Consider the following 26,418-nt stretch of genomic DNA (forward strand, 5'->3'; position numbering starts at 1 on the left):
TGAATAACACCCCCCACCTTCTTGGGAGGGGTGTAACCAGAGACAGGAACTCTGCCAGTGCCTCGGGCTCAGCTGACAATTTAAAGAAATGTCCATGTGCCTTCCTAGGAGGCCCTCTACACTTTGTCTGAATCTGACATCTTCTTATTGGTCATTTTGCTACATAGAATTAGTTTTCAAAGCTCAAATCTCACATGGTGTCCCTCATTTTCTCTCCCTCTTATCTTGTTGGTTGGAGTCACTGTTAATTTATCTTATATCTCTCCCAATTGTGTCAGCAGAGCAAGCCTTATCTTATGGCCCTCCCAGTTACTCAGGTCAGGGCTACTTTTGGCCTAACTTATGGTCACTTTAATTGCTCAGGCCCGAAATGCCTTTGGTTTATGCCTGTCTTTAATTGCATGGGTCAGATATATTTCTGTTTGCCTATTCCATTTCTCTACTCTCTGTACAAGTAAGATAAACACCCTGGCATCTTCAAGTCTCCATTATATATTCCTTCCCTATAGATCCCTTTCATTTCTAAAACTTTCTAAACTTGCCTAATTAAACTAGCTAGCTAACCCTTTCAGTCTCCCCTCTGATTAGGAAATCCAAATTGCTATTGTGGACAAGGGATACTGCTCTTTCTGACTATCTGCTGCCAAATGGATGTTGTTTGGGGCAGCAGTTAGGGTCCAATCAGAGGTGAACGATCTAGGGGTCCATGGAAGAAAGAATCAGCACCCTCCATCTGCAGTTTCATTTGGAGGACCATCTGTAGCTTCAGGGTTTCTAAACTTGAGGATATGAAACATACCAAAAGATTAGACAGGCAATGGTTAAAGATGAGTCATAAGAAAGTATGCACAGAGGGCCAAGAAAAGGGTCTAACTAGCCTTTTAGGATGGTATTATTTCTTTAATTTGTTTCTAAATTTCTGAGGAGAGAGATTGTGAGGCCTTTTATGTTCAGTCAGGTTGCTTGTTGAGGGGTTCAAGTTGTTCATTACTTTACCACCTTAGAGGGTTTTATGTAGATGCAGCAAGAAGTGTTAATCATGGCAGAGATTTTGCCCTGTTCAGCTAGTAGATAACCAAGAGCTTCTTTGTGAATATGGACTATGTGTACTAAAGAATCTGTAGACCTTTGAATGTCCCTAAAGTTTTGGCTAGTATTCTCAGATACTTGAGAGATAGTTCTGCTTAGGTTGGTGTTGGTGATTTGTATAGGAGGTAAAGAAAAGGGCTATAAAGAGAAACCAAGATGGCGGCATAGGGTAGACACTCTAATGCAGCCTACCACAACAAATTTGAATTTATAACTGGAAAACAGAGGAGGCATTGCCCTGAAGCACCAGACTGCTAGCTGAGAGGAGGTCCTGCCATCTTGGAGGGAGAGAGAGGGCACGCTGAGCCTCGGGAACTGTGAAGGTACGGAGAGCTATGTGTGTGAAAAGGTGCTGGCTTACTTCCAGCATGGGGAGAGGAAGGGCTGGACCAAGATTGCTGCTGGCTTGCTCCTGGTGCACAGAGAGGGCGGCCTGGCTGAGTTCGCTACTGGCTTGCTCCTGGAGCGCTGAGAGGACGGACAGCTAGCACATGCAACTGGCTTTCTTGTTCGAGAGGAAAACAGAATCACCCGGTTGCTCTGATAGAGGGCCCCAGGCAGGGAGAGGCCAGGCTGTCAGGCAGTGGGCGGAGATCTCTCAGAGGTGTGTGAAGCCAGAGGCCATTACTGTGGGACTTGGGGAGGAGCCACTTGGGGAGGAGCTGACAGGAAAACAAAGCTTGTCTGCACCACCCTGAGACTCCGCCCCATCCAAGCTGAGCACAGAAGCTCTCTCAGAGGCTGGCTTTCTCTAAAGAGGAACTGGCCTGAATTCAAAGCTTGTCTACGCCTTTACCAAAAAGGTGCGTGTGCCTGCAACCAATCTGGTGAGACTCACCATGAACAGGACTTTTCTAAGGCAAGACTGACAAGGAACCAAAGATTGTCTGCGCCATGCCGAGACCCAGCCCCATCCAAGCGAAGTACAGAAGCCCTCCTAGCTGAGACATTGCTGATCCTCACAGCCAACTGGCTTGGAGATCAACCCTTCCCAGTGATACTGACAATATGCAAGGCTTAACAACAAGACTGCACACACAGCCCATAAAGGGCTGCACCAAGACTGTCCACCGCAGATAACTGGGAAGGCTGTGCTACTGGGCTCTACCAGAACACCTAGAACACAAAACTATTTCATCAAATCAGGGAACCAACTAAAATGCAGACAAGAGGCAGGACACAAAGGAAGGAGATGGAGGAAAAGAAAAGATTGGACATTGAATTCAAAACTACAGTTATAAGGTTATTCAAGAATATCCTAAAAAACACCAATAAAATAAATGAGACCTATGAGGATATGAAAAGGGAGCAACTAGAAATAATAAGGGATCAACTAGAAATGAAGAAAACATTGTCTGAAATAAAAAAAAAAAAAAAAAAAAAAAAAAAAAAACTACACAGAATCCTAAAAACAGACTGGAAGATCGCAAGAATCAAGTCAAAGATTTAGAACACAAAGAGCCAGAGGACACTCCTCCACAGAAACAAGAAGATAAGAGAATCCAGAAAGTTGAAGATAGTGTAAGAAACCTCTGGGACAATTTCAAGCGAACCAACATCAGAATTATGGGGATCCCAGAAGAAGAGAGAGAGCAAGATACCGAAAGAATACTGGAAGAAATAGTGACAGAAAACTTCCCCCACCTGGGGAAAGAAGTAGACTTACAAGTCCAGGAAACTCATTGAATCCCAAACAAAAGGAATCCAAGGAGGACCACACCAAGACACATCATAATTAAAATTCCAAGAGCAAAAGACAAAGAGAGAATATTAAAAGCAGCAAGAGAAAAGCAGGTAGTTACCTATAAAGGAGCACCTATACGATTGTCAGCTGATTTCTCAACAGAAACCATGCAGGCCAGACGGGAATAGCAAGAAATATTCAAGGTGATGAATAGAAGAATCTACAGCCAAAAATACTTTACCCAGCAAAGCTATCACTCAGAATCGAAGGCCAGATAAAGAGCTTCACAAATAAAAAAAAGCTAAAGGAGTTCATCACCGCCAAACAAGAATTATATGAATTGCTGCAGGGGGTTATTTAGGATGAGGAAGAAGATAAAGATAAAAATTATGAACAACAAATACATAACTATCAACAAGTGAATCTAAAAACCAAGGGAATTAAAAAATCTGATGAACAATATTAACTGGTGAACATAATAGAATCAGAGTGATGATTCTTGGGGAAAAGAGGAGTGGGGGTGCGGGAAGAGACTGAAAAAAACTGTACACCTATGGATGAGGACAATGGGCGATGGGGAAAGGACAGAGGGTGGGGTGGGAACTTGGTGGAGGGGAGAAATAGGGGGGGGGGAAGAGGAACACATTTGTAATAATCTGAACAATAAAGATTTATTTAAAAAGGGGGGGGGGCTATAAGTAGGAGTATTTTATGATGTCTCTGTGTTCCAGCAAGGGCAGAAAAGGTCTCCTCCTGGTACCAGCCTAGGGTTTTGATGACACTCATAAAAAGACAAAATAAGCACTATTAGAAAGATGAAAACAATGATTATCCAGAAATACGAGAGCATATTACTTATTTGGTACTCATTAGCTCTTTAGGATTCTTTTGAAAGAGAAATTTTAGGTCCTCCAGAGGCTTACACAAGTAGAAATCTGATGATTCAGTGGATGGCAATACAGCTTCATGCTTCTCCTGTGCTGGTATTCAAGGCTTTACTTGAGACAGGTGGATCCAGGAGTTGATGTTGCTGACCTATTAGGAGACTTAAAACTGGGGCCTGTAAAAGGGCCCTTTTTAGTTTAAAAGTTTGCTCAGTCTTGGGTTTCCAGACTAAAACAGAGAGGCTGTCCTTTTGGGACCTCCTTGATTAGTTGGGAAAGAGTGTTACTTCTCTATAGCTGACAATGGGGTGAATGGGAAGTATTACTTCATTTATTAGTTGTAAGTCCTGAACTAGTTCTTATTCCTTATTAGGTTTTTGTATTCCTGAGATGGGAGCATTGTAAGGACAATAACATAATTTCAATAAATATTGGGCTTCTAAAATAGATTATCTATTATAATCTTGAGTCCTTCTCTAGCTTCAAGCTTGAGAGGATATTGCCTTTGATGTATGTATATGAGGCTTTCTGTATGATCAGGAATGCATGGGAAAGGAGCAACTTACCCCAGCTGCACTATAAAGGCTGAGAAAAATTACTTCTCTATCTGCTTCCTAGACATGCCTGTAACAGCTACAGCCTCTGAGAACGATTTACCAGGGTTTGATAGGAGTACAGAGAAAGTGGCTCCAGCATCAAAGAGGAAATTAATTTCATTACCCCCAATTGTCAGGCTTACCTGGGGCTCCTGGGTGGAAATGACAGTCCTATGAGGAGCCAGTTTGGAAGACCGTGGGCCCCATTAGTCCTGTTGGGCCAGCTGGATGACCAGTCCTGCCCCAGGGAACTGTGCTGTGCCAGCACAGCCGAGGGTTCCACAAGCCTGAGGGAGGGCAGCAAAGGATGTAGAAAAGACAGACAAAGATAATAATCTGGGTCTAGGTGGATCTTCTGTGCCTGGCTGAGACCACAGAACAGATTCAGAGGGCAAGCTGAGCCTTTGTTTTATAGTCAGAGGTAAACAAGGTAGTGGTCACCATAGTTACAATATTCTTGTGACTTTCACTTGTTTTGGCACCACTTGCTGCACCTCCCACAGCCCATTAGCTATCCAGTAAGGATCTAGGGAGCTTCATAAGGTCAAGCTTAATTATGCTAAGAGGGCTGTGTCCTCTAAGCTGGGACTTGTTTGTGGTTTTGCCAACAGGTCAGTCCCAGGCTTAACCCTATAGCAGTGGTCAGTAAACTGTGGCTCGCGAGCCACAGTTTGCTGCTCTGTTGACTAATGAGTTTGCTGACCACTGTCATATACTACCCTTTACCTCTTTGCACACAATATGCCACAATTGCCTAATCCTTACAGCTTCCAACTACATGGTAACATTTAGTCTAGCAGTGGTTGGCAAACTCATTAGTCAACAGAGCAGCAAACTGCAGCCAGTGCGCAAGCAGTAGTTTGCCAACCACTGCCCTATAGTCACTCCCTACAGGAGACCTCTGTCTCCAGAGGCAGTCTGACTTCCAGTGATTTTCTTGACAGACAGTACAGGTCTTCTGAGGTCCACCATGCCCTGTGGGATAATTCAAGTGCATATGTCTAACCTGTCTGTAGTTGTAACAGGTGACTGAGGCTGCCTGCCTACCTTCGGGTCCTGACTGGAGGTTCTTAGTAGCCTCGTCCTGGTCTTTCTTGTTTCTTCTCTTTTCCTCCTGCTGGTCTTTATTACAGAACACAGAGGTGGCAACTTTCAGGAGATTTTTTGAAGCACAAGAGTACCGGTGCATGAAATTCATGCATGTGGGGGGAGGGTGTCCCTCAGCCCAGCTTGTACCATCTCCAATCTGGGATATCCCTCTCACAATACAGGACTGCTGGCTCCCAACTGCTCACATGCCTGCCAGCCTGATCACTCCCTAACCACTCCCCTGCCAGCCTGATTGATGCCTAACTGCTCCCCTGCCAACCTGTTTGCCCCTAACTGCCCTCCCCTGCAGGCATGGTCACCTGTAACTGCCCTCCCTTGCAGGCCTGGTCCCCTCCAACTGCTCTCCCCTGGAGGTCTGGGTCCCCCCCACCTGCTCTTCCCTGCAGGCTTTATCAACCTCAACTGCCTTCCCTTGCAGGACTGGTTTCTCCCAACTGTCCTCCCCTGCTAGCCATCTTGTGGTGGCTATCTTGTGTCCACATGGGAGCAGGATCTTTGACCACATGGGGGCAGCCATCTTATGTGTTGGAGTGATCGTCAATCTGCATATTACTCTTTTATTAGATAACATAGAGACCTGGTGCATGGGTGGGGGCCAGCTGGTTTGCCCTGAAGGGTGTCCCAGATCAGGGTGGGGGTTCTCTTGGGGTGAGGGGCTGCGTGGGTGAGGGGCCTGTAGTGGTTTGCAGGCTAAACATTACCCCCAGCAACCCAAATGGAGGCCCTGGTATCTGGGATTTATTTATTTCCTACAATTGAAACTTCGTAGCCTTAAGCAGAGGCCAAGACAGGCCATGGCAGGCAAAAAGCTTGGCTTCCTCCATTGGCAGGAGCAACCCTAGCCTCTTGTTCTCTCCAGCTCTGTGGCTATCACCATTTATTTGGGGATTTATTTATTTTCTATAATTGAAACTTTGTTGCCTTGAATGAAGGCCTGGGCCCACCAGGGTGTGTGGAAAGCTTGGTTTCCTCTATTGCCAGGGAATTCCAAGCCTCCCTTCTGTTTGCTCTATGGCAGCAGCCATCTTCGTTGGGGTTAATTTGCACATTTGCTCCTGATTGGCTGGTGGGTGTGGCTGGTGAGCATAGTGGAGTGATGGTTAATTTGCATATTACTCTTTTATGAGATAGGTTTCTTGGGACCAATTGCCAATTCTTACAACTTTCTCCTGGTGTCTAGGGCCATCTGAGTGATAAATTTGTCCTTTAAAATGAGTTGTCCCAATTCTGAATCTGTATCTGTGCTAATGTTGGTGTACTTAACCAATGCTTCCCTGAGCCTTTCTTAAAAAGCCAAGGGGTTTTCGTCAGCTCCTTGAGTAATGGTGATTAGTTTTGAGTAATTAACATACTTTGTTTTATTACATCTGAGGCCATCTATAATATAGAACTGGCAGTGTTTTATTTTCTATCTCTTGGTTTCAGGGTCCTATTGAGGGTCTACAGGAGGGAATGCCTCCTGTCCTATTAAGAAATTTATTTTCCTTTCTCAGAGTCTGTTATTCCCTGTGCATAAGTAATAAAATATTCATTCCTAAGTACTTTTACTTTTTCTAATATAGTTTGCTTTTCAGAAGCTGAGAGGGTCAGGTTTAATATGAGCATGATGTCTCTATATGAGAGATTACACATTTGAATGAGGTTTTGGAAGATTTTAATATATTTGTCAGGGTCTTCTGAGAACTTTTCTAAATCACCTTTTATTTGTCTCATGTCCCAGAGTGAGAAGGGGATCTGGGCTAAAGTATGACCAGACCCTCCATCTGTCTTGGGTCAAGTTAAGGTTGGCCCAGCCCTTGGCAGAGGTGTGACCTTTGCCTTTTTCTTTGGTGGATTTTAGGTTGTTATTGCTAGGAGCGAGGGATCAAGTTTACAGTTCCTGTATAGCTATGGCTTGTCCCTTAGAGTAAAGAAAGCCTGGACATATGGGACTTCTGACTACTTCCTATCCTTCCCATCTTTTCTACAGAAAAGATCTAACTGCAGGAGAGTGTTATAACTAAAACTTACCTCTGGGGGCTAGGTTTCCCAATCGCTAGTTGGTGCTGGGGCCAAGCATGGGTACAAAAGTAAGTCCGGTACTTTTCCTTCATTGCTTGTGGGTAAGAAGATGTGCTTCCTATTTGTATGTAAAACATAAAAAAACAAAAAAACAAAACCACCACCAAAACAACAAAAAAACACTTGCTGGGATGTCTAGCATCTAGTATTCTTGTAACTCATGAAAGGACATTCAATATCCTTTGTGATTATCCGTTGCCGGTGGAGACATCCCCCTCCTAGCCAAGGGTGTCTCTGTGACTCTCCCTTGCTAGTGGGGCATCCCCTCTTCTAGCCAAGGGTGCAGGGAGCTCTGACTCATAAACTAAGAGTGAGGGTTGCCTCTCACTCACAAGGAGTGAGAGGTTGCCTCTCACAAGGAGTGAGAAGTTACCTTCCTGTGTATGGGCACAGATAAAGGTGCCGGGTGGACTACCCTACTTACCAATGTGGTAACCACCCACGCTCACGCAGAGATCGTCCTCCTGTGTCTCCCTAAAATGTGCGGGGGAAGTGTGCATATCTCGTGTTCCAGCATTCAGGTTCTTGTTATGTCCTGATTTTTAGTTTCATGTGGGGGAGTAGTTAAGGGTTCACAAGTGTGAGTGGTGTGCACAAGGGTTATTTTTAAGTGGGGTATCCAAGGTTCAAATTTTGATTCCGGGTCTTGTTATAAACAGGACAGGACCAGTTTGAGCTGTTTCTGTGGTTACAGAGTTTCCCCAATAAGTGGATGTGACAACCAAGTGGAACCAAATCTAGACAGATTTGGACCTTGCAAAAAGACCAGTGGAACCTATTGGCCTTCTAGCTGTGTAAGTTTATTAACCTTTCAATAATATGACCTTGATTTTTTTAAATTGAAGCTTTTGAACTCTTATTGTTTTTACTTTTGCATGATGATAGAGTTTCAAGGCATTGAATATTTCCCAAATGCCTGTTACACAGTGCCCTGAGTCACATTACCCTCTTATCTATCTGTCTTCTGCTATTTGGGGCTTCCTAATATTAATGTAAAAACATTCAAACCTGTAAAGAATTTTTGTGAGTTTATTTGAGCCAAACTGTTCACAATTGCCAGGAAGCAGTATCTCAATGGATTGGGAGAATGGTGGATTTTCATCTATTTTTCTACATTGCAATTAAAGGAGGAAACATAGGTGGGTTATATGAAATACATTAGTGATAGATTAGAAAGGCAGGAGAAAATAAAGTGGGGGAAATCTCTGGGATTGGATAAAAAATAAAATGATAGACTCATACTATAATTAGATGAATGTAGGATAGCCAACAGTCACCAGGTAACATGATAACAATGAAAGAATTTGTGGTATCTGTCCTGGCACCCAGGCACATTAGGTTATGTCCCAAGGGGCCCCGGAAAAAAGAAGTTACAAGTTACCCAAAGGGTCCTGAATTGTGAGAGGGTGCAGGTCGGGCTGAGGTTCTTCATGCATGAATTTTGTGCACTGGGCTTCTAGTGTTATCATAGATGCAAAAAGACAGATAGGCTCAGTTACAGTAAAGATTGACCTTGTCAGTGAAGATATTGGCCTACGATGTGACTACCCATAACAACTGCATTTAGTTAAATTTCAGACCATCTTTGTGGTTACTTTAGGTCACTGAGTTTGCAAGACTGCCAAGAAGGCCTTCCCTGAGTCTGTCAGGTTAGCATGTGGCCCCTTTTATCCACACTAGCCCCTCAGTTTGAACTGGTACCTGTATAACCTCATAGCAAATAAGAAATAACACCTTTCATAGCAGGAATCACCCAGGATCCTATTCTAAGTCAAAACTGAATGAAGATGCTGTGATCCTGTTTTCATCTGTCTTACTGTAACTTTTGACTTCTTTCTTGAACTCATTGTAAACCCATTCATTGTTTAGTAACATGTTATTTAGGCTCCTTGTATTTTCTCCAGTTTAGTTCTTGTAATTGATTTATAGTTTCATAACATGGTGCTCAGAGAAGATGCTTGATATGATTTTAATCTTTTTAAATTTATAGAGATTTGTTTTGTGTCCTAACATGGTCGTTCCAGAAAATATTTCATGGGCACATGCCCAGGTTTCTGGCTCAATACCCAGTGTGGGGTGTTCAGGAGGCAGCTGATCAATGATTCTCTCTCATCATTGATGTTTCTATCTCCCTCTCCCTCTCTCTTCTCCTTTGAAATCAATAAAAATATAGTTAAAATACATTAAAAACAACAATGAAAATAAAGTAAAAATTCATGGACATAAAGGGAGAGATAGATAGTAATACAGTCATAGTAGGGAATTTTAATACCACATTCACATTAATAAATAGATTTTCCAGACAGAAAATCAACAAGGAAATGCTTTTGTGTGAAATGCTCTGCAAACATCAATTAAATTTGTCTAATGTAGTGTGTTTTTTAAGGCCACTGTTTCCTTGTTGATTTTAGGTCTGATAAATCTATTTATTAATGTGAATGTGGTATTAAAATTCTTTTCTATGACTGTATTACTGTCTATCTCTCCCTTTATGTCCATGAAATTTTACTTTATTTTCATTGTTGTTTTTAATGTTTTTTAACTATGTTTTTATTGATTTCAAAGAGGAAGAGAGAGGGAGAGAGAGAGATAGAAACATCAATGATGAGAGAGAATCATTGATCAGCTGCCTCCTGCACACCACACAGTGGAGATTGAGCCTGAAACCTGGGCATGTGCCCTGACTGGGAATTAAACTGTGACCTCCTGGTTCATAACCTGATGCTCAAACCAATGCATCACACCTGGCCAGCCATGAAAATTTACTTTATATACAGGGTGGGACAAAAGTAGGTTTCCAGTTGTTTATATGGAAAATAATACAATAATTAAAAATACTAAAGGAATAAACCCTGTGTTTTGAGTACTCACAACTTTAAGCCTACTTTTTCCCACCCCTGTATGTCCATGCTCTTATGTTGGTTGCATAAATTTTACATGGGTTATATCCTCTTGTTGCACTGGTCACTTTATCATTATGTAGTGTCCTTCTTTGTTTCTTATAGATTTTGTTTTAAAGTAATTTTGTCTGATGAACATATTGTTAGCCCAGCTTTTAAAAGATATTTGCATGAAATATTTTTTCCCTCTCTTTACTTCCAGTCTGTGTGTCTTTCATTCTGAGGTAGGTCTCTTGTAGACAGTATATATATTGGGTTTGTTTTCTTATCCATTCAGCAACCTTATGTCTCTTTATTGGAATATTTAAACCATTTATATTTTGAGTGATTATTGATAGCTATATATTTATAGCTATCAATATTTTATCCTTTATAGCTATGTTCCTCTTTTTTACTTCTTTCTTTCCCTTTAAAAACTTCCTTTAACATTTCATTTAAAACTAATTTGATGATGGTAATGAATTTCTTTATCTTTTGGTTGTCTGGAAAGCTCTTTACTTCTCTTTTAATTTTAAATGATATTTTTTCTGGGTAATGTACTCTTGGTTATAGGTTCTTGATTTTTATCACCTTGAATATTTCATGCCAATTGACATTGACCTGAATCAGAGTCCCTCTCAAGAAGCCTGAAATGTTAATGGTGAGAAATCAGGTGACAATCTTATGGGAGCTCCCTTGTAAGTAACTAACTCTTTCTCTTGCTGCTTTTAAGATTCTATTTTTGTTTTTCACCTTTGCCATTTTTAATGATGTATCTCGGTGTGGGCCTTTATGGTTTTATATTGATTGGAACTCTGTGATTTCTGGACTTGTGTAATGTTTTTACTAGATTAGAAAAAATTTCAGTCATCATTACTTCTAATAGGCTCTCAAGCCCTTGCTCTATTTCTTTTGCCTCTGGTACTCCTATGATGCAACTGTTGTTATGCTTAATGTTGTTCCAAAGTTCCCTTAAACTATCCTCCTTTTAAAAAATTCTTTATTCTTTTTTCTGCTACATTTTATTTCAAATTGTTGGTTTGGTTTTCTGCTTTACATATTCTGTTATTGACTCTTTCTAGTGTATTCTTCCTTTCAGATATTGTATTTTTTTATTTCTAACTGGTTTATTTTTATGGTTTTTAATGTTCCTTTTTATGCTATAGAAGTTTTCATTAAGTTCACTGAGCATCATTATAACCATTGTTTAGAGTTCTATTTGGTAAATTGTTTGCCTCCATTTTATTTAGTTATTTTTGTGTGGTGTGTGTGTGTGTGTGTGTGTGTGTGTGTGTTGAGAATTTTGTTATTTGGGGCATTTCTTTTCCTCCTTATTTTGGCTGCCACTCTGTTTGTTTCTCTATATTAGGTAAATTTCCTGCTTCCCTGTCTCTGTAAGATGGCCTTTAGTAATATGTGTTTTGTGGCACCCAGTGGTACAGTGTCCCTGATAACCTGTACTGGGTGCTTCAAGAATGTCCTATTTGCTCTAGCCAGTTTGGCTTAGTGGATAGAATGTTTGTCTGTGGACTGAAGGGTCCCAGGTTCAATTCTGGTCAAGGGCACATGTGAGCTCAATCCCCAGTAGGCGGCATGTAGGAAGCAGCTGATTAATGATTCTCTATCATCATTGATGTTTCTATCTCTCTCTCTCTATCCCTTTTTCTCTGAAATCAATAAAATGGCAATAAAGAATGTCCCTTTTGTGGGTTTTGTCAGCCCTCCTATTGTAGTTGAATCTTGATTGCTGCTAGCCCATCTATGCAAGGAGCTGATCTGAGGCTGACTGACAGTATGAAATGCTGTGCAGGTACTGACCACAGAAAATGGAATTTGCTTTAGCAAGGTCAGGTGCCTGCCAAAATCTCATTTTGGATGTGATACTTGCAAAGCTAGTTGGATCCATCTCTAGTGTTTTTTGATGCTCTACTCTGGGGCTTCTTGGGGGGACTCTGGTCAATGCCAAGTGCTGCTTGTGACTGTTCCTGGCCAACCTGTTTGGAACTCCAAAATGAAGGGGAGTCCTAGCACTGGTCAAGCATTCAATGAAAATGGCCTCTGCCCTAAAACCAGAACATTTAGTCTGGCCAGGATTGTGCCTGGACATCCTTGAGAGTATATGCTCAGCAGGGCAAGAGCACTGAGAGTTGGGAAGGTGGGGCTAGTGGGTCTCCCCTAGAGGGTTGGCACCTATCAGGCTCACAAGAAGGACACCTGCCAATGATGCCTACCCCAGAGACACACAATTCTGTTTCTGCCACCCCCTGAGTCAGCCCAGACCTCTATACCAAGAATGTCAAACACGGCCTGCAGGCCGCATGCAGCCCACAACAAATATTTTTGTGGCCCAGCCAATATAACAGTAGCAAATGTTTTAATAAAATTCATAACTTAATTTTTACAATATCCTGTTATACATAACGTACACTAATAAAAGAGAAACATGCAAATTGACCATCACTCCACTACACCCACCAGCCAGTCAGAGTGAGTATGCAAATTGACCCAACAAAGATGATGATTGATTTGCATACACAGGCGCAGAGGGAAGGCAGTGTACAAGGTAGAGGGAGGGAAAGCGGAAAGCAGGTTGGGGGGATGGCAGCAGTGGCAGCATGAGGTGGGAGGTGAGAGGCAGGAGGTGGGAGGCAGGAGGCTTGGCAGGCTTCACTCCCTTCTCTGCTTCGCTCAGGTTGAAGGAAGCCCTATTCTTGCAGGCATCTTTGTGCAATGGGCCTCTAGTTATTAATAAAGTACTACAGCATTTGCTAGTGACTGATTATGATAATCATGTTGTATTCATTTCCCTTACACACCTTATGGGCAGGCACACCATTTCTCTCCAGTAATAGCCAGGAATATTTTAGCAGCGATTGCCAAGTCATTAGTCTTGGACTGATTTGTTTGGAGTATGCAATAGAAAATATTTCACTTTTGGAAAATAAGAAAAATAGGTTTATTTGCGTTATACTTATTAATTTGTGCAGTTATTCAGTGCCTGGTAAGTTAATGTTCAAGAAAAATAATTTTTATTAAAATATTCCATTCTTTTATGCTAATGATGACTCATTTATTTCAGCCTTTTGTATTTAGCATGTCTTTATTGAAATAAAACCTACATTACTATGAAAATTGAAGTGTTTTTTATTTTTTGTTTTTTTGTGGCCCACATAAACTTAAACCTTGTTTATTTGGCCGTGTTAACCTTTGAGTTTGACATGCTTGCTCTATGCCATGGGCCCAAGCAGCTGACTCCTTATCAGAGATGAGCTCTGCAGGGTGTGGTGACAGGGAGTTGAACTATTGCATTCCCCCAGGATGATGCAGTAATGAGAGGAATGTGCAACCTAGGAAAGAAGAGTGTCTGTGGTCAGTGTGGGAGAAGGACTTAGCACAGGGATCCTGGTGGCTGTCCTTCAGCTCACTCCCTGGAGCCACACAACCCAGTCTCTCCTCATATGAACTTGTCCATTTGTGCTGCTCTTCCTCAGGGTGAAGGTGAGTGCCTACAAATGAGATTTTGTTCATTTGAGAGTTTGCATGTGTTTATAGTAGACTCCTGTCTCTCCCTCATGGACAGAATATTTGCTGATTTTTTACAGTCAGATGTTATGTGTGCCCCTCTTCCCAGCTCTGTTGCTCTGGGCTGGGGAGCTGGGGTGGGGTTGAAACCCAGTGCTCCTCAGTGGGGACTTTTGAAGCTGAGATATCCCTTCAGATTCTCAGTTGCCACATGTGGTTGTGGGACCATCCCTTTTCACATTTCTGTTCTTCCTACCTGTCTCAGTGAGTTCTTCTATACACCATTTGTTATAAGACTTCTGTTTTGCTAGTCTTCAGTTAACAAAGTGATTGTTCTATATTTTAGTAGTAAACAAGTTTGGTTTGGGGAGGAGGTAAGTGTAACTTGCACCTACACTTCTATCATCTTGGATTCCCTAGAACTATTAATTTTTATATGCTTGTGTCATTTTGAGGTGATTTTGAATTCACTAAATCTGAAGAATTGCTGTCTTTGTAACCCATTTAAGCATATTTACTTCATGAGAAATAAGATTACCTAATCAGAAGACTTTGATGAGAATATCAAGTTTTTCAAAATCCTTGCCCTTAGTTCTTTTCCTGAAGAGAAAGTCCTCATTAAAGAGACATGGATTTTGTTCTCTTGCAGGATTAATACTAGCATACTAGTATGTTTATAAATATTTATTTATTCTATCAGATACTGTCACATAGCTGAGAGAAGGGTCATAGAAGAATAAAATACAGGCCAGCAATTTTATTTCTAGAATTACACAAAAACACCAATATCAGAGTTCAAAGACACTATTTAAAAAAAGGATTTCATTGATTTTTAGAGAGGAAGGGAGAAGAAAAAAGAAATAAGAACATTAATGAGAGAGAAGCATCGATTAGCTGCCTCCTGCACACCCACTACTGGAGATTGAGCCCACAACCCATGCATGTGCCCTGACCTGGAATTGAACCAGTGACCTCTTGGTTCATGAGTTGACACTCAACCACTGAGCTACACTGGCTGAGCTCAAAGACTCTATAGTAATTGTACTCTAGCACAATTCCTATACATTACAAATGAGAAAATTGAGACTTTGAAAATAAATCAGTTCAAGTGCACCTAGACAGTGAAAATACTGGAATTAATAACTATGTGTGGTGTCAGATGGGTACTAGATTTATTGAGGTGGTCACTTAGTATGTTACATAATGTCCAATCTCTGGGTTATATACCTGAAACTAATCTTCTCTAATAAAAGAGAAACATGCAAATTGACCATAACTTCACTATACCCACAAGCCACGCCCATCAGCCAATCAGTGTGAGTATGCAAATTAACCCAACCAATATGGTGGTTAACTTGAACATCCAGGCCAGAGTAAAAACTGAAGATAGTGTAGAAAGAAACCAAGTGCTGCAGAAGGGAGTGAAGCTGGAGAGAAGGAAGCAAGTGGGGTGGCAGAGAAGGAAGGGAAGCAGGTGGGACAGCAGAGACCACAGCAGAAAGCCCTATTGCAGGATTCTTCCTGCAAGGGGCCTCTAGTCCTACCTAATAAAAGAGTAATATGCAAATTAACCATCACTCCACTACACCATAAGCCACACCCAAAAGCCACGCCCACCAGCTAATCAGAGCAAGTATTCAAATTAACCCCCAAAAAGATGGCTACCACCACAGAAAGCAAGAGGGAGGCTTGGGTTTCCCTGGCAATGGAGGAAGCCAAACTTTCCGCCTGCTCTTGCCAGACTAGGGCTCCACTCAAGGCTACAAAGTTTCAATTATAGAAGGTAAACATATTCAAACAGAAATTGTGGCAGCCACAGAGCTGAAAAGAGCAGGAGGCTAGGGTTGTCTCCGGCAATAGAGGAAGCCAAGCTTTCCACACACCCTGGCCTGCCCAGGCCTCAGCTTAAGGCTACAAAGTTTCAATTATAGAAGATACATAAACCCCAGATACCAGGGCCTCAGCTTGGGTCGCAGGGGGAGTGGCCGGCCTGCAAACCACCATACCCCGAGGGAACCCCACCCTGCTCCAGGACACACTTCAGGGCAAACCAGCTGGCCCCCACCCATGCACCAGGCTTCTATCCTATCTAATAAAAGAGTAATATGCAGATTGACCATCACTTCCACACACAAGATGGCTGCCCCCATGTGGTCAAAGATCCTGCCCCTATGTGGACACAAGACGGCTGTCACAAGATGGCCAGAAGAGGAGGGCAGTTGGGGGTGACCAGACCTGCAGAGAAGGGCAGGTGTGTGTGTGGGGGGGACCCAGGCCTTCAGTGGAGAGCAGTTGAGTGGGGGGGACCAGGCCTGTAGGGAATGGAAGTTATGGGTGACTAGGCCTGCAGGGTAAGGCAGTTAGGGGCAAACAGGCTGGCAGGGGAGCAGTTAGACAAAAATCAGGCTGTCAGGGGAGTGGTTAGGGGTTGATCAAGTTGGCAGGCAGAAGCGATTAGGGGTAATAAGAAAGGAAGGCAGGCAAGCAGTTAGGAGCCAGGAGTCCTGGATTGTTAGAGGGATGTCCGACTGCCTGTTTAGGCCCGAACCTGGTGGGATCTAAATGGGCAGTCAGACATCCCCCAATGTGTCTCAGATTGGAAAGGGTGCAGGGTGGGCTGGGGGACAACACCCATCCCGTGCATGAATTTCGTGCACCAGGTCTCTAGTATTCTAATAATGGTCTATGTCAACTGTAATTGACAAAAAATATTTAATGTGGGGGAAAAAAGTAAATAATGAAACAAGAACAAGTCTCTGGAATCCTTTATTATTCTTTTTTAAAATTTCTTTATTGATTACGGTATAACATATTTGTCCTCATCTCCCCATTCCCATCCCAAACTCCTCCCCACACATGCCCCCACCACCCACTTGTCTGTGACCACTGGTTAGGATCATATGCATGCACACAAGACCTTTCATTGATGTCTCCTCCTTATTCCACCATACACTACTTTCCCTCTGAGGTCTGACAGTCTGATCTATGCTTCCTTATCTCCGGGTCTGTTCTTGTTCATCAGTCTATGTTGTTCATCATTTCCCCTAGATTAGTGAGATCATGTGCTACTAGAAATACACTTATAAGAACATAAAATGAGACAAGCAATAATGGTTACCATATTTTCCAGCATATAAGACGACCCCCTAATTTTACAGTTAAAACATAGGTTTAGGCCTATATTCGCTGTATAAGACTACCCTCCACTTCCGAGGCAACACCAGTTCTTTTTTTAATAGACTGCCTCTCTGACTCTGGCAATTCTGAGCAGGCTTTTTACTAGAACACAGTGTCGTCTTATACGCCGGAAAATACAGTATGCTGAGGCAAATGAACCAGACTGCAGCAAGTCTCTTTCTGGGCCAACAGTTCTTTTGAGTCCTAATTTCAATGTCACACAGCACCCATGTGTACATGTCAGCAATATTTCAGTTCTGGGTGGTAGACAAATGGTGGTAATGCAGGTCCGACCATCTTTGGTTTGGTCCTGGGCAATCTGCAGCGACAGACAGCCTCAGACTTATAGCATGGCAATGTGTCTTTAGCATCATCCATCTCTGGAAAGTTTCTCTTCTGTCTTCATGACTGGAGTAGTCCTGTCAGTTTCTCTCTGTGATAGGAATCTGCATGGTCTCAGAGTTGTTTTCTGAAAATATACAAACATATTCTTGACCAAAATTTAACAAAGGAATCCTTTCTATAAATTTGACTTGTGATCCTTTTTTATTTTTTGCCCCAACAATTTTCCTTTGGCTTGCTTTGACACATATATGTTTTACATGGGTGTCTTGCTGTTAGCATTACAAATGAAACTTAATTTTCTAAAGTAAAAATTTTCTAGATATAATTTACTTACAGGATACTTTTCCTTACATGATATTCTTCTACTAGCCCCCCATTTTTTATTTAAATAGTAGGAGGCTTTTGGAAATTTTATAATGTAGTTTTGATAGCTTTTACATTTTATTTTTTAAACTAAAATATGACTGCTTTAGATTCATTACATGTTATGAAATTTTACCATGAGATAAACTTCCAATAGAAATTTTAGTTAACACTTTAGGAACAGCTTTTTGTCTAGTATAATCAATTTTTTCTAGAATATTTGCTTATTTCAATTAGCCAATTTAATTACCTCTGAGAAATTGACTACTACTTTACTGTCAAATTTAATACTCTATTAATAATCTTATTTTACCCTGTAAATATTAGTGGAAATGATTATTTGCCTTCTTGAGTAGGCCCTTAGCATTCCTGGTGCTAGGCTGGATTTAGATATCAAAAACCCACTTCCCCACACCATGGGTACAAGAAAACTCAAACAAGTCTTGTTGCAGTGAGAGGGCAGCTGCTGTTGATTAAGTCTTTGTTACCTGGGTCTCAGTATAAGCTGGGAATGGGAATCAAAGCTGCCATGGGGGCAGGAGACTTCCCTCAGAAAAGGTTAGGGTTCAGGCCCCTGCAAAATTGGGGGGGTGAGGGTCTGTGCCGCACCTCAGTTGAACCCCAAGTTCTCTCCTGATGGCCCCTCTATGACTGTGTCTGTCTTAGGGAATCTTCCCTTCTCTGGCTAACCAGCCATCCTATGGAGCCAAGCAGGGTGATGTGAGGTTCAGTTCTGTCTCCTTGGTAGCCTATGTTCCCCTGGCCTCCACTCCCAGCCCCTGCCTTGGGATCCCCTCACCTGTGGCAGGGCCCTAGCACTGATCACATATATTAGGGAACCTGAGTTTCTTCTACAGGGAGGGCCCAGCTCACCTCACTGGGCAAGAGACAGATCCATGCTACCAGCCATAACGAGGCTTCAACTTTGGCATGAACAGAAAGTTCAGGCAACAGTTGTGGGCAATTGGATTGTGAGAAGAGGGTCCTTCTTGGCCAAAAGGGCAAGAGAAGCCAATATAGAATGCTCAGGTGCCTTCCCAGGGGGCCCTCTACACAGTAGAAGGGATTAAATCCTTTCATGTCCTTTTTAAATTGTTGCCAGATATTCAAAGAATTAGTGTGTAAGTTTGTTTGGGATAATTGTGTATTATGCTGTTGTAATTCTAAAATATCAAGAGATGTGTTACCTTTGTCTCCAAGCACCAAAAAGATGATTTTTTATTGATTCCCACGGGTACCAGGTACTATTATAGGTAATGGAGGTAACACAAACCTGGGAAAAATTATAATGACATTATAGAATAATATCATGTAAGGATATTATTTTCTCTAGGCCATGGCATTCCATTTAAAACTGGTTGTCAATTTATTTTTGTATAGACAAGGTCTTAGTTACATTTTCTGCACCTCTCCCAGGAGCAAGTAGTGATAGTCTCTTCCTTTGGTGTCCACACAAGCCAGAAACCTCTCTTTAATTTTACACGCAACGGGCAGTGGTTTGATTTTGTGTCATACAAAAGGGAAGCTGGGTGGAGATCCCTGTGTAATTATACTTCCTTGCCCCATCCATTGCCCTCCTGGATGACCAAGGTGTTTGGCATTATTGGTGACTACCTTAGGCGGGGGATCAACCTACGTAAGGCTCTTTCCCATGAAAGGTCAGGGACATAAGTGCAAAATACTTCCCCATTTGCCCCAGGTGATATTACTGTACAGCTGATGACTGATAGAATGGCAAGAAAGACGTTCTCAGGCATTCTTGGGTTTCTGATTACCTCACAATTTCTTTTTATTTTTTTTAATTTTTAATTTTTTAATTATTATTATTATTATTATTATTATTATTATTGTTTACATATGTGTCCTTATTTCCCCATTATCCCCCACCCCCTACTCATGCCCCACTCTTCTGTTGTCTGTATCCATTGGTTAGGCTCATATGCATGCATATAAGTCTTTTGGTTGATCTCTCCCCATTACCCCCACTGTCCCCTACCTTCCCTGAGGTTTGACATTCTGATTGATGTTTCTCTGTCTCTGGATATTTTTCATTATATTCTACAAATGAGTGATATGTGATATTTACCTTTCTCTGCCTGGCTTTTTTCACTTAGCACAATGTTCTCCATCTCCATACATGTTGTTGCAAATGGTAAGAATTCCTTCTTTTTTTTTTTTTTTTTTTTTTTTTTTTTTTTTACCTCAGCGTAGTATTCCATTGTGTAGATGTATCAGTTTTTTAATCCACTTATCTGCTGATGGGCACTTAGACTGCTTCCAAATATAAGCTATGGTAATTTGTGCTGCTATGAACATAGGGGTGCATATATCCTTTCTATATAGTGTTTCTAGTTTCTTTGGGTATATTATTAGAAATGGGATCACTGGGTCAAATGGGAGTTACAGTTTTAGTTTTTTTGAGGAAACTCCATACTGTTCTCCACAGTGGCTGAACCAGTCTGCATTCCCACCAGCAGTGCACGAGGGTTCCTTTTCCTCAGTATCCTCGCCAGTACTTGTCATTTGTTGACTTGAAGATAATAGCCATTCTGACAGGTGTGAGATGGTACTGCATTGTTGTTTTGATTTGCTTCTCTCTGATGATTAGTGACTTTGAGCATGTTTTCATATGCCTCTTGGCCTTCCTTATGTTTTCTTTTGAAAAGTATCTACTGAGATCAGTTGCTCAATTTTTGATTGGGTTGTTTATCTTCTTTTTGTTAAGATGCTTGAGTTCCCTGTAAATGCTGGAGATTAAACCCTTATTGGTGATAACATTGGCAAATATGTTTTCCCATGCAGTGGGGTTTCTTGTTGTTTTATTGATGGTTTCCTTTTCTGTGCAAAAGCTTTTTATTTTGATGTAGTCCCATTTGTTTATTTTCTCATTATTTCCATTGCCCTAGGAGCAGTATTAGTGAAGAAACTGCTTTGACATATGTCAGTGTCAGAGATTTTTCTGCCTATAGATTCCTCTAATATTTTTATGGTTTCCCATCTTACATTTAAGTCCTTGATTGACTTTGAGTTTATTTTTGTGTATGGTGTAAGTTGGTGGTCTAGTTTAAATTTTTTTGCATGTATCTGTCCAATTTTCCCAACACCATTTATTGAAGAGACTGTCTTGACTCCATTATATGCTCATGCCTCCTTTGTCAAATATTAATTGGGCATAGTGGTTTAGGTTGATTTCTGGGTTCTCTATTCTTCTTTATTGATCTATATGTCTGTTCTTGTGTCAGTACTAGGCTGTTTTGAGAACAGTGGCTTTGTAATACAGCTTAATGTCTGGTATTGAGATCCCACCTACTTTGTTCTTCTTTCTCAGGATTGCTGCAGCTATTCGGGTCTTTTTTTATTCTAGATGAATTTTTGGAGAGTTCTTTCTGTATCTGTGAAATATGCCATTGTTATTTTAATGGGGAGTGCATTGAATCTATAAATTGCTTTGGGTAGAATGAACATTTTAATGATGTTGATTCTACCAATCCATGAACATGGTATGTTCTTCCATCTGTTTATGTCTTCCTCTATCTCTTTTTTCAGTGTCATGTAGTTTTTCGTATATAGGTCTTTTACCTACTTAGTTAAGTTTATTCCTAGGTTTCTTAATTTTTTTGGTGTGATGTTAAATGGGATTGCTTTTTTAGTTTCCCTTTCTTTAAGTTCACTATTGGTATATAAAAATGCCATAGATTTCTTGGCATTAATTTTGCATCCTGCTACATTGCCAAATTCATTTATTGAGTCTAATAATTTTTTGATGGAGTCTTTAGTGTTTTCTATGTACAATATCATGTCATCTGCAAATAAGGAGAGTTTTACTTCTTCTTTTCCAATTTAGATGCCTTTTATTTCTTCTTGTTGTCTGGTTACAATGGCTAGCACTTCCAGCACTATGTTGAACAGGAGTGGTGAGAGTGGGCATCCCTGTCTTATTCCTATTCTTAGGGGAAATGATTTTAGTTTTTGCACATTAAGAATGATGTTTGTTGTGGGTTTGTCATATATGGCTTTTATTATGTTGAGGTATGAGATAAAAACCTTGCTGAGAGTTTTTATCAAGAAGGGCATTGGATTTTATCAAATGCTTTTTTCTGTATCAATTGATATGACTGTGATTTTTATCTCTCAATTCAATAATGTGATGTATTATGTTTATTGATTTGTGAATATTGTACCATCGTTGAATCCCTGGGATAAATCCTACTTGCTCATGGTGTATGATCTTTCTGATGTACTGCTGGATGTTATTTGCTAGAATTTTGTTGAGGATTTTTGCATCTATGTTCATGAGGCATACTTACTTGCAATTTTCCTTCATTGTTTTATCTTTATCTGGTTTTTTGGTATTAGTGTGATTCTGGCTTGATAGATGGAGCTTGGAAGTGTTCCTTTCTCTTGTATTTTCTGGAACCATCTGAGGAGGATAGGTTTTAGTTCTTCCTTGAATGTTTAGTAAAACTCCCCTGTGAAGCCATTTGGGCCCAGGCTTTTGTTTGCTGGAAGCTTTTTGATGACCGTTTCAATTTCTTACATAGTTATCAGCCTATTGAGATTTTTAGGATATTCCTCATTGAGTTTTGTAAGGTTGTAATTTTCTAGAAATTTGTCCATTTCCTCCAGGTTGTCTAGTTTGTTAGAATGGAGTTGTTCATAGTATTTTTTAATAATCCATTATAATTCTGTGAAGTCTGTTGTTATTTCTCCTCTTTCATTTCTGATTTTGTTTATTTGACTCCTCTCTCTTTGCTTCTTGGTGAGCCTGGCTAGAAGGTCATAAATGTTGTTTATCCTTTCAAAAATAAGTTCATGGTTTTATTAATCTTTGTATTGTTTTTTTTTGTTTGTTTTCTTTCTTTTTTCTTTTCTTTTCTTTTTTTGGTCTCTATGTCATCAATTTCTGCTCTGATCTTTATTATATCCTTCCTTCTGCTTACTGTGGGCTTTTTTGTTGCTCTGTTTATAATTCTTTGAGTTGTTGAGTTAGATGATTTATTACTATTTTTTCTTGTTTTCCATTTTTCTTTATACTTCTTCATCTTATTTTAATTTTTTTCAGAGGATATAGAAAGTCCAAGATAGCATTAAAGACTGCTTGATATCCTATGCAGCCAGGAAGCAGTATGAAGACATTGAGTGCCTGAGGGTTATGGATGGAAGTAGGAGCAACTTAAAAATGAGAAATGGAATGTCATGCAATTGCATAATAATCTTCAATCCCTGGAATAACCATACCTATTGTAGGATTGCTATACAAATGTGCTTGGTTGGCACTCTAAAGCTTAATAAAAAAAGTAATGCACATTATTCTTCCTGAACTGTGTTGTTTTATCCACTTACTTACTGAAGAGCATCTGAGATGATTACAGGTTTTCTTTTTTATGAGTAAAAATGCGATGAATATTCATATATGGGTTTTTGTATGAACACTAGAACCCCAGTCAGTACACGGATTCATGCACTAGTGGGGTCCCTCAGGCTGGCCTGTGCCCTCTCACAATTCTGGACCGACCCTTTGGGAGATGTCGGAGAGCTGGTTTCAGCCCAATCCCTCCAGGCCATCCCGAGGAACCCCACCAGTGCATGAATCCGTGCACCTGGCCTCTAATATGCATAAAATATCTTTGGTTAATCTCTTCCTGCCCTTCCCCTGCCCCCCCTTCCTTCTTAGGTTCATCATTCTGTTCCATGTTCCATGTTTCCATGCCTGTGGTTTCTACTCCTGCATTGAGCATCTTCCCACTAGTTGTCAGTTCGCTTCATAGCTACCAGTTGGCCGGTCACTTAGGCATAGATAGATAGATAGATAGATAGATAGATAGATAGATAGATTGATAGTTTTATTTATTTTTTTATTTTTAATATATTTTTTATTGATTTTACACAGAGAGAAATTGAGAGGGATAGAGAGTTAGAAACATCAATGAGAGAGATACATTGACCAGCTGCCTCTTGCACAGCCCCTATGGGGATGTGCCTGCAACCAAGGTATGTGCCCTTAACTGGAATTGAACCCGGGACCTTTCAGTCCGCAGACCGACGCTCTATCCACTGAGCCAAACCGGTTTTGGCATTAGATAGTTTTAATTTCTCTATGATTAATGTTCAAGAGTGCAATTGTTATCTGGCTGGTGTTACTCAGTGGTTTAGCATAGAACTTTGAACCTGGAGGTCACTGTTCAAATCCCAGTCAGGGCACATACCCTGGTTTCAGTCTTGATCCCTAATAGGGGGGCATGCAAGAGGCAACCAATCAATGATTCTCTCATCATTAATGTTTCTATCTCTCTCTTCCTTTCCTTTCCTCTCTGAAATCAATAAAAAATATATTTTTTAAAAAGAGAGAGTACAATTGCCTGATCATACAGTAATCGCATGTTTAGTTTCACAATAAATTGACAAAGTATTTTCTAGAGTGCACATACTATTTTTCATTCCCACCAGCAAAGTATAAGTAATATAGTTTCTCTGCACCCTCTCCAGCATTTGGTGTTCTCACTATTTTCTTTTTCTTTTTCTTCTCTTTTATTTTTTTGCCATTCTGGTAAGTGAGGTGAATGGAGTTGATACAGGCTATTAACCCAAGACAAGTGGAATAGGAGACAGACAGGCAGTTAAATAAGTAGTTTGCAGCCATATAGTAAATCCTATCTTCCCTAAAGCAAGGACACATAAGAGTAAAGGATTTGCACTTCTCCTCCCCAACCAGAGGGTAAAGAGCTTAAATCACCCTACTCAGGTAAATAGATAGCAGAAATCCAGTTAGTGACATTTGCCAACCATTCACAATGACAGATTAAGTTAAGGGAACAAATCTTATTTTGGCATATCAGCATAAAACTGATGCATATTCTATTAACATCCTCTCCTAAGATCTCCCCTAAACTCCCAGCCTTTACCACCCCTCAAAATGAAGGTCCCAGCCTGCGCTCTTTCTTCCCAGAGCTGACCTTCACGTTTCTCCCTTCTCCCTCTTCTTCCTATACTGGTATTTATCTTCTGAACCAGGGGTGGGGTATCATTTTTCTGCCAAGGGCCATTTGGATATTTATAACATCATTGGTGGGCCATACAAAATTATCAACTTAAAAATTAGCCTGCTATCTTTGGTCAAACATCTCATTCACTCACCCGTAATACCTTGTCAGGGCCAGACCAAATGATTTTGTGGACCTTATATGGTCTGCGGGCTGGATGTTCCCCACTCTTGTATCTAAACTCTAAGGAACCCTGTGATAGATAATTAGACAGATATGAGCAGAGCAAGGGCAATGGGCCAGATACAGAAGGTTACCAGGGCAGAAAGCCCCAGGTTCCTAGCAAAGGACAATTGTAGAGTGAGACCTTGCCCCAGGTTGACCTTTATTCACCTAACACCATGGTCAGCAAATGGCAGCTCACAAGCCACATGTGGCTCTTTGGCCCCTTGAGTGTGGCTCTTCCACACAATATCATGACCCGGGCAAGTCTATTTTAAAGAAGTGGCATTAGAAGAAATTTAAGTTAAAAAAAAATTTGGCTCTCAAAAGAAATTTCAATCGTTGTACTGTTGATATTTGGCTCTGAAGACTAATGAGTTTGCCGACTGCCCCGGCCAGCGGGACAGCAACATGGGAGCGAGGAGACACCTGGAAGGGAATGAGGGAGGACAGGAGACACGGAGAAATGGAGGCAAGACAGGGTTCCGATCAAGCCTCAAATTTTATTTGTTGCAGCCGCAATATATGTACACAGGTTGTAGAGGGAAGTTGCCTCGGAGACATTCCAGGGCAGGGAGGGTTGTGTATCAGCAGAATGTGTCTGCAGGGGAGGATACAGCAGAGATTCTCCGGGGCGGGGCGAGTTATCACAACAGGTGTGCCTTGCTCAATGGCCAGATATGCTGCTAGGCATTTAGATTGTTTCTAGTTAACTGCCACACCACAGCTTGTCACATGAGTTCTGGTAAGTCAGAAACTCAGTGTCTAAGATGGAGGTGTCTTTTAAGATGTACTAGTCACTAATCCTTTTTCGGCTCCCGACAGCCGACCACTGCCATAACGGTCATAAGCTTTGGATCCTCTGATCTTTCCTCCAAAGAGTTAACATTTAGGCCTCAGTTGTATTTCAGCTGCAAGCCCAAAAAAGCAGCAAAACCAGACTAGCAACCCCATGGCTGACCTCAGGATATGCTGCATTGGATAATGACCCCCTGCCCTGGTGCCAACCAATCAATCAATGGAGACCCCAACCCTAAAAGTACACGCCTGGAAAGCTGATGAATATGCCATTCAGTGTTTCCCCTGGGACATCCCCTAAAATCTTCACTCTTAAAACATTTAGGATAGAGGACCCAGTGCACAGTCCTGCCAGGGTACATGCCTATGCCTTTCCCTTCTTCTTTCCCTTCCCTCACTACCAGGCACATAGCTTCCTCACTCCAAGGGACCTTCCCTTACTTCTATAACTCATTTCCTCAATCCAATTCTATGAATTACTTTTCTAACTCTGTGATTTTATAAATAAACTAGAGGCCTGGTGCACAAATTGTGCAGGGGTGGAGTCTGGCCCCAATTGGGGTGGGAGGACAGATCAGGGCTGGGGCCAGCCAGGGAGAAGGGCTGTGGATGGTTGGTGGGCCAGACCCACCCCCTGGTTGAACACCTGGTTGAGCTCCTGGTTGAACTCCTGGTCAAGGAGACGATTTGAATATTAGCCTTTAATTA

At 41.3% G+C, this 26,418-nt stretch overlaps 1 long non-coding RNA gene across 1 annotated transcript in view; it reads right to left on the minus strand.

Moving 5' to 3' along the window:
* Positions 1 to 26,418, minus strand: part of LOC311615093 — a 629,078-nt gene that overhangs the window by 162,680 nt on the left and 439,980 nt on the right. The window lies entirely within an intron of this gene.

This window comes from Pipistrellus hanaki (genome assembly GCF_964339955.1).
Source record: "Pipistrellus hanaki genome assembly, chromosome: X".
Lineage (NCBI taxonomy): Eukaryota > Metazoa > Chordata > Mammalia > Chiroptera > Vespertilionidae > Pipistrellus > Pipistrellus hanaki.